This window comes from Mobula birostris, chromosome 8 (assembly GCF_030028105.1).
Source record: "Mobula birostris isolate sMobBir1 chromosome 8, sMobBir1.hap1, whole genome shotgun sequence".
In the NCBI taxonomy this organism is placed as follows: Eukaryota; Metazoa; Chordata; class Chondrichthyes; order Myliobatiformes; family Myliobatidae; genus Mobula; species Mobula birostris.
Genome location: NC_092377.1, coordinates 1,728,827 through 1,741,345, shown reverse-complemented (window position 1 = coordinate 1,741,345; position 12,519 = coordinate 1,728,827).

Sequence of the window (12,519 nt, the reverse complement as noted above, 5' to 3'; positions counted from 1 at the left end):
CCACATGATCCAAGGTTACATGGAGAGCCATTGAGATCATGTCTGCCTTGGTCCTATTGTGGTGATAGGCAAATTGCAGTAGGTCAAGGTCCTTGCTGAAGCAGGAGTTGGATTCTAGCCGTAGCCAGTCTGTCAAAGCACTTCATTACAGATTCTCTAAGATGAGAGGGATCCCAGGGGAAAAGACAAGGTGAAATCTAAGTAGTTCAGAATGGTTCCCTATCCAAACGTGAAGGGAGTCTGAAACAGGACACACATCTCCTGGCTCAAATGGTCTGCCCTCGAGAGTGCTGGCTGGCAAGGGATGATCTAACGTAGAGATTGGGACTCCCCTCTGTTAGGCGACCCCCAGATCTAAAAAATTAACCATGGAGCCAGAGTCTATAAAGGCCCAAAGGGCCAGTTCCTCATTGCCCCAGTCAATAAAGAGGGCACATGTACCCCAGAGGTCACAGGACTCGGAGGTAACTTTAGGACCGCCCTTGGAGTTTCCCGACTTCTCTGAACAAGTTGAAAGTGCCCTTCTTCTGTGCAATAAAGGAACCATCTGTCTCTTATCCTTCTGTCCCATGCAGCAGGGGTGAGGTGGGTCTTGCCCAACTGCATGGGTTGCTCGTTTGTGGGTGGGGTCACTTGTGGTGAGGTACTTGAATGAGTAGGAAATGTGGGTGAAGAACAGAGATAGAAGTGACCAATGCTGCTCCCTCTGGTGCTCTGGCATTGGATTATCAAGTACGATAGCTAACTCAATGAGTCCATCGAGGTCCTGAACCGCTTCAAAGATGGCCAGTTCACTCCTGAGCTATTCATTCAGTTCTCTATAGACCATGGAAACGAGGGCTTCTACGTTCCACATGCTCTCAAGTGCCAGTCTCCGGAACTCGATGGAGGTGTTGGCCACACTCCATAACCCCTGTTGCATATGGAGAAGTTTGCCAGCCACCAACTTGCCCCCAGCATGGTGATAGAAGGCCCTTTCATGGCACTCATGAAGCTGCCAAAGGTCAAACATCCGAGAAAGTCTTGACAGACGCAATCAGTTCTTGCAGCATTTCCTCATGCCGACCGACTGCCATAACTTCCTGTGCCAGAGTCACTGAAAGTCAAATCCTGCTGAATTCAGGGCAAACATGAGGAAATCTGCAGCTGCTGCAATTTCAAGCAACACACATAAAAGTTGCTGGTGAACGCAACAGGCCAGGCAGCATCTCTAGGAAGATGCCACCTCCAATGGGATCCCACCACTAAGCACATCTTTCTTTCCCCCACCTCTCTGTTTTCCGCAGGGATCGCTCCCTACGCGACTCTCTTGTCCATTGGTCCCCCCCATCCATCCCCACTGATCTCCCTCCTGGCACTTATCCTTGTGAGTGGAACAAGTGCTACACATGCCCTTACACTTCCTCCCTTACCACCATTCAGGGCCCCAAACAGTCCTTCCAGGTGAGGCAACACTTCACCTGTGAGTCGACTGGGGTGATATACTGCGTCCGGTGCTCCCGATGTAGCCTTCTATATATTGGCAAGACCCAAGACAGACTGGAAGATTGTTTCGCTGAACATCTACGCTCTGTCCGCCAGAGAAAGCAGGATCTCCCAGTGGCCACACATTTTAATTCCACGTCCCATTCCCATTCTGATATGTCTATCCACGGCCTCCTCTACTGTCAAGATGAAGCCACACTCAGGTTGGAGGAACAACACCTTATATTCCATCTGGGTAGCCTCCAACCTGATGGCATGAACATGGACTTCTCTAACTTCTGCTAATGCCCCACCTCCCCCTCGTACCCCATCCATTATTTATTTTTATACACACATTCTTTTTCTCTCTCTCCTTTTTCTCCCTCTGTCCCTCTGACTATACCCCTTGCCCATCCTCTGGGTTCCCCCTCCCCCTTTTCCTTCTCCCTGGGCCTCCGGTCCCATGATCCTCTCATATCCCTTTTGCCAATCATCTATCGAGCTCTTGGCTCCATCCCTCCCCCTCCTGTCTTCTCCTATCATTTTTGATCTCCCCCTCCCCCTTTCAAACCTCTTACTAGCTCTTCTTTCAGTTAGTCCTGACGAAGGGTCTTGGCCCGAAACGTCGACTGTACTTCTTCCTAGAGATGCTGCCTGGCCTGCTGAGTTCAGGGGCATGTCGTATTGTCTTGCTGAATTTTTGGACCCAAGTGTAGGATCAAACACAGACTCAGAACGATTAAACAAATCTAGGAATTTTGTTACCAGAAAGATAAAGCAAAACGGTAGAATTTATGAGGTCTGGAATAACTCAGCCAAAACTTCAGTCAGCATGGATCAGGATGACCAAGCTAACGAGGGGTTAGCACTATCCCTTTATATACCCTCCAGAGTATGAAAGAATCTGTGCCCAGCTTATAAAACCCTAGACTAATTACAAGCTAACAAGGAACTATTCGAATAAAGAGACCGAAGTCCAAGGACTTACTAGAACACCTGCAAAGTCTCAGAGAATTAATTGGAAGTATTCAAGGACAATTTCAACTTAAATGTCAAGTAGCGAAGACCCAACAGTAACACAGAACAAACCCGAAGTGCAACAATACAGTATTCACCTGTGAGAGGGACTTTGACATTTGTGACAACAGCATAAAACAGACTGATATGCTAGAATATGTCAAAATGTTGTGCCAAACCAGCTCACAAATCAAAATCAACCAAACATTAATCCCTCCTACCTACACCATGCCCCTATCCCTCCATCTTCCTCACAACCATGTGCCTATGCAAGTATCTCCTCAGCGCTTCTAATGTATTTGCCTCTACCACCATGGAAAGCAGCAGGTTCCAGGCATTCATCACTCCCTGAGTAAAACTCTTATTCCTCACATCCCCCTGACCCTAACCCCTCTCACCTTCATTGCATGCCTTCTGGCATTAAACATTTCAACCCTGGGAAACAAATAACTCTGTCCACTCTATCCATGCTCCTCCCATCGTGTAAACCTCTATCTGATCTCAGAGAAAAGAACCCCAGTTTGTCCAGCCTCTCGTGGGACATATCCCAGTTTACAGCAGGAAACGGCAGAAGAGATTGCTGTACTTTTAGTGATGATCTTTGCATCCTCACTGGCCCTGGGATAGTACCAGATGATTGTTTGGTGGCAAATGTTGTTCCGTTTTCACAAAGGGTGTAGGGATAACCCTGGGAATTATAGACCAGTGAATCTTCCTCCAGTGGCAGGAGAATTATTGGAGAAGATTCTTAGAGACAGGATTTATGAACACTTGGAGAAGCATTGTCTGACTTGGGATAGTCAGCATGGGGCAGCTCGTGCCTCATGAGCCTGAATGAATTCCCTGAGGATGTGACAAAGCACATTGATGAAGGTAGAGCAGTGGCTGTGATGTACTGTACATGGATTTTAGTACAGCATTTGGTAAGGTTCCCTTGGTAGGCTCAATGAGAAAGCTGGGAGGCACGGAAACCATGGGAGCTTGGCTGTGCAGATTTATAGAAGGCAAAGTACACCTATTATCTATGTATAATACCATATAGAACCAGGAATAGTACCAGATGATTGTATGGTGGCAAATGTTGTTCCTTTGTTCACGAAAGGTAGCACTATGTACATACATCTACTGATGCTTCTGGACACATCTTCAGTGACGTTCCTGGAATCATCGGGTATTTCGGGTCTTTCAACATCATACAACCTCCTCCAGGTGACCCAGCCAGGGTTGATCATTTTTGTAGGTCCACAGGAAGACAAAGAAATACAATAGAATCCACAAAGAAAGAAACAAAGACTGACTGACATCCAATGTACAAAAGAGAACAAATCGTATCAATAATAAACAGGTCATATTGAGAATATCAACTGCAGGGGCCCTGAAAGTGAGTCCACAGGCTGCAGAGTCAGTCCAGCACTGAGGCGAGTGAAACTTTAACTGTTGCCTTAACCCGTTGATTGATAGATCGTCCACTAATCCGTCACTTCCTAATAAAGCTGCGACTTGTATTAATTCTTTTTTATTAGAATATGGTCTGGTCGACATTTGGCGATTTTAATTTCCTAAAGAAAAAGATATTTCTTTTTTTTCCACATGTATTCCATGAGTATTCAAGAATTGATTATTTTTTCTTGGATACGTGATCGGTGCCCTCTGTGGTTGAGTGTGCCTATGATGTGATTGCGTTGTCAGATCATGCACCTATGAAACTAACTTTGGAACTCTTTGATAATATTCACATACCTCAGTGGAGATTTAATGTTTCATTGTTGCAAGATTCAACTTTTGTAAATTTTATTAAAGAACAGATTTCTCTATTTTTTGAATTGAATATAACTGAGGGAATGTCAAATTTGGTTATTTGGGATGCGATGAAATCTTTTTAAGAGGACAGATAATTTCATATTCAGTAGGTTCAAGATGGAAAACTAAGGCGGAACTTTTGCTGGTCACTAATAGGATTAAAGAAATAGATAAACTTTATTCATGAACGCCTAGTGAAGATCTCTTTAAGGAAATGGTGGAACTCCAAGCACAACATGATTTGTTTTTGACTCTTCCCATTGAACAGTAACCTCTTAAATCCAAAAACCAATTTTATATACATGGAGACAAGTCAGGCAAATTATTAGCTGGTCAGTTACAAGCAAATATGTCTAGAAGACAGATCCTGAAAATACGAAGACCTGATAGACCTGCAACGGTAGATCCTGATGAAATTAATAAGATATTTATGGATTTCTACTCTAATCTTTATGAGTCTGAATTTTCAGATAATATTACCTTTATGAATAGTTTTTTGCAAAAGTTGAATATACCTAAAATCTCTATTCAAGATATGAATATATTAGATGCACCTATTAAACAAGAGGAAATAGCAAGGGCTATATCCTCCCTCCAATCAGCTAAGGCTCCAAGACCAGATGGATATACAGTGGAATTTTATAGGGCTTTTACTGATATACATATACCTTATTTATGTCAAACTTTCACTGATTGTATGTCCTCTGGGACTCTCCTGAAAACTTTCTATGAAGCTTCAATCTCTTTAATTCCTAAAAAAGATCTGAATGCGCCTCTTATAGACCAATTTCTCTATTGAATGTGCATTTTAAAATTCTCTCTAAGATCTTGGCTAATAGACTTGAGAATATTGTACCTACTGTTATTTCCAATGACCAAACTGGATTTATTAAAAATAGATATTCATATTTTAATATTCAAAGATTATTAAATATTATCTACTCTTCTCCATCTACAGAATCTGAATGTGTTGTTTCTCTTGATGCAGAGAAACCTTTTGATAGTGTGGAGTGGTCTTACTTATTTGAGGTTTTGGAAAGATTTAATCTTGGCCCGGGATTTATTTCCTGGATTAAATTGATCTATCATGCTCCCATGGCTGCTGTTACAACTAATAATCAACAATCTCCCTATTTTAGATTACAGAGGGGTACTCGACAGGGGTGCCCTCTCAGCCCTTTATTATTTAACTTGGCCTTAGAACCCCTTGCTATTGCTCTTAGAGATTCTAACTCTGTTCAGGGTATTAACAGAGGGGACAAAATACTCAAGGTTTCACTATATGCAGATGACCTGTTAGTTTATACTTCAGATCCTAGGAAATCTATTCCTTCTATGTTGTCTACATTTTCTGAATTCAGTAGTTTTTCTGGGTATAAATTAAATTTACATAAAAGTGTGTTATTTCCTATTAATAATTACTCAGATCCAAATCATCAAGTGCCTTTTAGTATTGCTAAAAATTACTTTACCTATCTTGGTATTAAAATTACTAAAAATTTTAGGGATCTCTATATATATAATTTTTTTCCATTAATTGGCTACACCAAACAAATGCTTTCTAAATGGTTGCCTATGACATTATCATTAATAGGTCGAATTAATGCTATTAAGATGATAGTTTTACTGAAATTTTTATATATATTTCAGGCAGTTCCTTCCCTTGTCCCTAAAAAGTTATTCAACAGAATAGATTCTATAATTTTATCTTATATTTGGAACAATAAAAATCCTAGATTGAGTAAATCCTTATTGCAGAAATTAAAAAAGGATGGTGGTATGGCTTTGCCTAACTTTAGAATGTGCTATTGGGCAATTAATATTTGATATATTACTTTTTGGATTCAATGTTCAGATACACATGAATGTCCTTCATGGTTGGATTTGGAGGAAAACTCGGTGGAAGGGTTCTCTTTGGCCTCTTTACTGGGAGCTCCTCTTCCCTTTTTGTTTTCTAAGATTAGTAGACAAGATTTTAATCCCATTATTAAACATACATTAAGAATTTGGTTTCAGTTTCGTAGATTTTTTGAGTTAAATAATTTTATTCTTTCTAGTAATATCCATCTCAATTTTTTTTAAACCATCAATTTTGGATAAGGCCTTTTTAATTTGGAAAACCAAGGGAATAATAACTTTTTCAGATTTGTTTTTAGGGGACTGTTTAATGTCTTTTCCTCAGTTAGCGGATAAATATGATTTATCTGATGTACACTTTTTTAGATATTTACAAATTAGGAATTTTTTACGTGGTTTGTTGCCAAATTACCCTTCTGCTTATCCACCTAATATGACAGATGCTCCCTTTCAGTTTAAACCATTTCAAAAAGGGTTGATAGCTATAAACGGTTATTGAACTCACGAATGATATCTAATGATAAAATTAAACGTGCTTGGGAATTGGAATTACAAGAGTCATTTTCAGATAATCAACGGAGTAAAATTTTTCATTTGGTTAATAACTCATCTATTTGTGCCTGTCATTCCTTGATACAGTTCAAGGTAGTGCATCGAGCCCGTATGTCAAAGGATAAACTAGCGCGTATTTTCTCCAATATCAATCCTATTTGTGACAGATGTAATACTGAGCTGGCCACTTTAACTCATATGTATTGGTCTGTATAAAGCTAGATAACTTTTGGAGAGATGCTTTTAAAATACTATCAAAAGTTTTGGATCGGGATCTACAGCCTAATTTGCTTACGGCGATTTTTGGGATTATCTCATCGGAAGCGGGAAATATTCCTGTCTCCGCTCAACATATGATAGCCTTTTCGACTTTATTGGCTAGGAGAGCCATTTCTTGAAGTGGAAGGATGCTAACCCACCGACTGTGTTTTATTGGCTCTCCTCCATCATGTCCTGTTTAAGTGTAGAGAAAATAAAAAGTCGGACATTTGATACATCCTTTAAATTTGAGCAAATCTGGCAACCTTTTATACAATATTTTCATTTAATTTGATTTATTACTCTTTCAATCTTTTTTTTCGAAGTTTTAGATTTGATCAGAAAGTCTGTCTTTCTTTTTTTTTGGTCGTATCCTCAAAATGGACTGCCCAGTCCTTTTTTGTTGTTTTTTTTCTATAGTGCAGTGTTTTTTTAATTTTCATTTAAAACCCAATTTCCTCTTATCATAAACTGATAAGAGGAGAATTGTCATTTTCATTTTTTTATTACATATTTTATACTAGTTTAACAATATCTATGATTTTGACAATGTCTATCTTAATCTTGGCCTATATTGTTACTGATAGATATATTTGAGATAATTCTCCTCTTAATTGTATTTGGTGGTGGCATCCGTTAGTCTCGCAAGACCATGGATCTGCGCCTGGAAAGTCTTGCTTCAGTCTGTGTTAGAGCAGCGGCTGTTGTGGCTGTAGAGGCCCACACGGGAGTGACAGTCTCGGCTGCAGCGACTGCACTTGAAGGCGCTGTCCTCCAGTGTTGTCTTGGTGCTGTTTTTCCGACAAGTACGCTTTTCTTCAGCAGTAAGCGTCAGCTTCTCCTCTCCTCTTTTTAGACCTCTGCGTAGTTCCAGCCTCCAGCGAGAGCGATCGCTTGCGACGTCCTCCCACCTCTCGACGTTCATTTTCAGTGACTTCATGTCTCTCTTGCAAACGTCTTTGAAATGAAGATGGGGCTGCCCTTGTGCTCTCTTGCCGGAGGCCAGTTCCCCGTACAGCAGGTCTTTTGGTATCCTCCTGTCTGACATGCGGTGTACGTGGCCCAGCCAGCGGAGACGGCGTTGTTGGAGCAGGGTGAAGAGGCTGGGTATCTGGGCGCGGGCCAGGACCTCATTGTTGGTGACTCGGTCAGTCCACGTAATGGCCAGGATGCACCGGCATCTGACCTGTCTCCCTCTCGCCTCACTGCTACCATTGGACGGGAGGCGCAGAGGTCTTGGGTCCCACGCTGACAGATTTGGCAGCAATTATTGTCCCACAGCCACAGGGCTCTGAATCGGGCTTCACTCACTTCAGCTCTGGACTGACCCCGCAGCCTGTGGACGCACTTCAGCGGCCCCTGCAGTGCATATTCTATGTACGTACATTATTTTATTATTGACGTGATCTGTCCGCTTTTGCACACTGGATTTTCATGGGTTCTATAATACTTATTTTCCTGTGGCGGCCTACAGAGAATGATTATTGAGGTTGTGTATGATTTACTTTATTAATAACTTTTACTTTGAACTTTGAAGCCAGCACCAGCATGTTCTCTCTCCTGTCTCCTGTCGTCTACACCAAGGTGCGGTCTCTGCATTCCTGAGAGCGAAAGTTGCCGTATTGCTGGGTCACTTAGACAGTTCAAAAGCAGGCTTCTTAAAGGGAAATTACAGGCTGTGGATTGCAGTGATCATAGTTCACAAGAAGTATATCTAGTAGTTTTGTGAGTTGCCATCGAACATGGTCATATATCCCAATGCCAACTAGCACGTATCTTGGTGGTGTTTGTCTGGAGGTCGGTGACCAGTGGTGTTCCACAGGGATCTGTTCAGGGATTCCTGCTCTTCCTGATGTTTATAACTGACCTGCATGAAGAAGTGGCAAGCTGTGTTAAAAAGTTTACAGGTGACACAGAGATTGGTGGTGTTGTGGATAGGGTAGAAATTTGCCATAAGCTACAACAGGACATTGATAGGATGCAGAGCTGAGCTGAGCTGTGACAGATGGAGTTCAACCCGGAAAAGTGGTAAGTGATTCACTTTAGACGGTGGAAGTTGAAGGGGTAATGACAGGATTCTTGGCAGGGCGGAGAAATGCAGGGATCTTGGGGTCCACTTCCGCAAATTTACTGCCAAAGTTGATAGGGTGGTTGAGAAGGCATATGGTGCGTTGGCTTTCATTGGTCAGTAGACTGAGTTCAAGAGCCGCGAGTTAACGTTGCATCTCCATAACACCCTGGTGAGGTCACACTTGGAGTATTGTGTTCACTTCTGGTCACCTCATTGTAGGAAGGATTTGGAAGCTTTAGAGAAGCTGTGGAGGAGATTTAGAAGGGGGCTGCCTGGATTAGGGAGCATGTCTTATAAGGACAGGCTAAACAAGCTGGGGCTTTTCTCTCTCCAGTGAAGGAGGGAGAGAGGTGATGTGAGTGAGGTGTACAAGATGATAAATAGTATAGATAGAGCGGACAACCAGAGACCCTTTCCCAGTGCAGAAATGGCTAAATCGAGAGGGCATAATTTTAATGTGATTGACAGGAAGTGTAGGGGAGAGATCTCAGAGAGTGGTAGGTGTGGAATGTGCCGCCAAGGGTCAAGAGGCAACTAGATTAGGGTGAACTAAGAGACCCTGAGATAGGCAGAAGGATGACAGAAAAATACCAGGCGGTGTAGGAGGGAAGGGTTAGATTGATGTTGGAGTAGGTTAAAAGGTCGTTACCACATGTGGGCAGTAATATTCTCTGTTACTCACTCTGTGTCAATGAGACGTATCACTGAGGGAGCTGGATTAACGTCAGTGGGGATACAGTCAGAGACACGGGATGCTGGGAGAGGGGTCACTGAGGGAGCTGGAATAATGTCAGTGGGAATACAGTCAGAGACACGGCACTGGGGGAGAGGGGTCACTGAGGGAGCTGGATTAACGTCAGTGGGGATACAGTCAGTGACACGGGGTGCTGGGGGTGAGGGGTCACTGAGGGACAGTGTGAGGGAGCTGGATTAACGACAGTGGGGACACAGTCAGTGACACGGGATGATGGGGGAGAGGGGTCACTGAGGGACAGTGTAAGGGAGCTGGATTAACGTCAATGGTGATACAGTCAGTAACAAGGGATGCTGGGGGAGAGGGGTCACTGAGAGAGCTGGAATAATGTCAGTGGGAACACAGTCAGAGACACGGCGCTGGGGGAGAGGGGTCACTGAGGGAGCTGGATTAATGTCAGTGGGGATACAGTCAGTGACACGGGGTGCTGGGGGAGAGTGGTCACTGAGGGACGGTGTGAGGGAGCTGGATTAACGTCAGTAGGGACGCAGTCAATGACACGGGATGCTGGGGGAGAGGCCTCACTGAGGGAGCTGGATTAACATCAGTGCTGATACAGTGAGTGACAAGGGGTGCTGGGGGAGAGGGGTCACTGAGGGAGCTGGATTAACGTCAGTGGGAATACAGTCAGTGACACGGGATGCTGGGGGAGAGGGGTCACTGAGGGACGGTGTGAGGGAGCTGGATTAACGTCAGTGGGGACACAGTCAGTGACACGGGATGCTGGGGGAGAGGGGTCACTGAGGGAGCTGGATTAACGTCAGTGGGGATACAGTCAGTGACACGGGATGCTGGGGGAGAGGGGTCACTGAGGGATGGTGTGTGGGAGCTGGATTAACGTCAGTGGGGACACAGTCAGTGACACGGGATGCTGGGGGAGAGGGGTCACTGAGGGAGCTGGATTAACGTCAGTGGGGATACAGTCAGTGACACGGGATGCTGGGGGAGAGGGGTCACTGAGGGAGCTGGATTAACGTCAGTGGGGATACAGTCAGTGACACGGGATGCTGGGGGAGAGGGGTCACTGAGGGACGGTGTGTGGGAGCTGGATTAACGTCAGTGGGGATACAGTCAGTGACACGGGATGCTGGGGGAGAGGGGTCACTAACGGACGGTGTGAGGGAGCTGGATTAACGTCAGTGGGGATACAGTCAGAGACACGGCGCTGGGGGAGAGGGGTCACTGAGGGAGCTGGATTAACGTCAGTGGGGATACAGTCAGTGACACGGGATGCTGGGGGAGAGGGGTCACTGAGGGACGGTGTGAGGGAGCTGCATTAACATCAGTGCTGATACAGTCAGTGACAAGGGGTGCTGGGGGAGAGGGGTCACTGAGGGAGCTGGATTAACGTCAGTGGGGACACAGTCAGTGACACGGGATGCTGGGGGAGAGGGGTCACTGAGGGACGGTGTGAGGGAGCTGGATTAACGTCAGTGGGGATACAGTCGGTGACACAGCGCACTGGGAGAGAGGGGTCACTGAGGGAGCTGGAATAACATCAGTGGGAATACAGTCAGTGATACGGTATGCTGGGGGAGAGGGGTCACTGAGGGACCCTGTAAGGGAGCTGGATTAACGTCAGTGGGGATGCAGTCAGTGACACAGCGCACTGGGAGAGAAGGGGTCACAGACGGAGATGGAATAACATCAGTAGTGATACAGTCAGTGACAAGGGGGGCTGGGGGAGGGGGATCACTGAGGGAGCTGGATTAATGTCAGTGGGGATACAGTCAGTGACACGGGGCACTGGGGGAGAGGGGTCACTGAGGGACGGTGTGAGGGAGCTGAATTAACATCAGTGGTGATACAGTCAGTGACAAGGGGTGCTGGGGAGAGGGGTCACTGAGGGACGGTGTGAGGGAGCTGGATTAACATCAGTGGGGATACAGTCAGTGACACGGGGCACTGGGGGAGAGAGGTCACTGAGGGACGGTGTGAGGGAGCTGGATTAACGTCAGTGCTGATACAGTCAGTGACAAGGGGTGCTGGGGGAGAGGGGTCACTGAGGGAGCTGGATTAACGTCAGTGGGGATACAGTCAGTGACACGGGGCACTGGGGGAGAGGGGTCACTGAGGGACGGTGTGAGGGACCTGGATTAACATCAGTGGGGATACAGTCAGTGACACAGGGTGCTGGGGGAGAGGGGTCACTGAGGGAGCTGGATTAACGTCAGTGGGGATACAGTCAGTGATACGGGATCCTAGGGGAGAGGAGTCACTGAGGGACGGTGTGAGAAAGCTGGATTAACGTCAGTGGTGATACAGTCAGTGACAAGGGGTGCTGGGGGAGAGGGGTCACTGAGGGAGCTGGATTAACGTCAGTGGGAATACAGTCAGTGACACAGGACGCTGGGGGAGAGAGGTCACTGAGGGACGGTGTGAGGGAGCTGGATTAACGTCAGTGGGGACACAGTCAGTGACACGGGATGCTGGGGGAGAGGGGTCACTGAGGGACGGTGTGAGAAAGCTGGATTAACGTCAGTGGTGATACAGTCAGTGACACGGCGCTGGGGGAGAGGGGTCACTGAGGGAGCTGGAATAATGTCAGTGGGAATACAGTCAGAGACACGGCGCTGGGGGAGAGGGGTCACTGAGGGAGCTGGATTAACATCAGTGCTGATACAGTCAGTGACAAGGGGTTCTGGGGGAGAGGGGTCACTGAGGGAGCTGGATTAACGTCAGTGGGAATACAGTCAGTGATACGGGATGCTGGGGGAGAGGGGTCACTGAGGGATGGTGTGAGGGA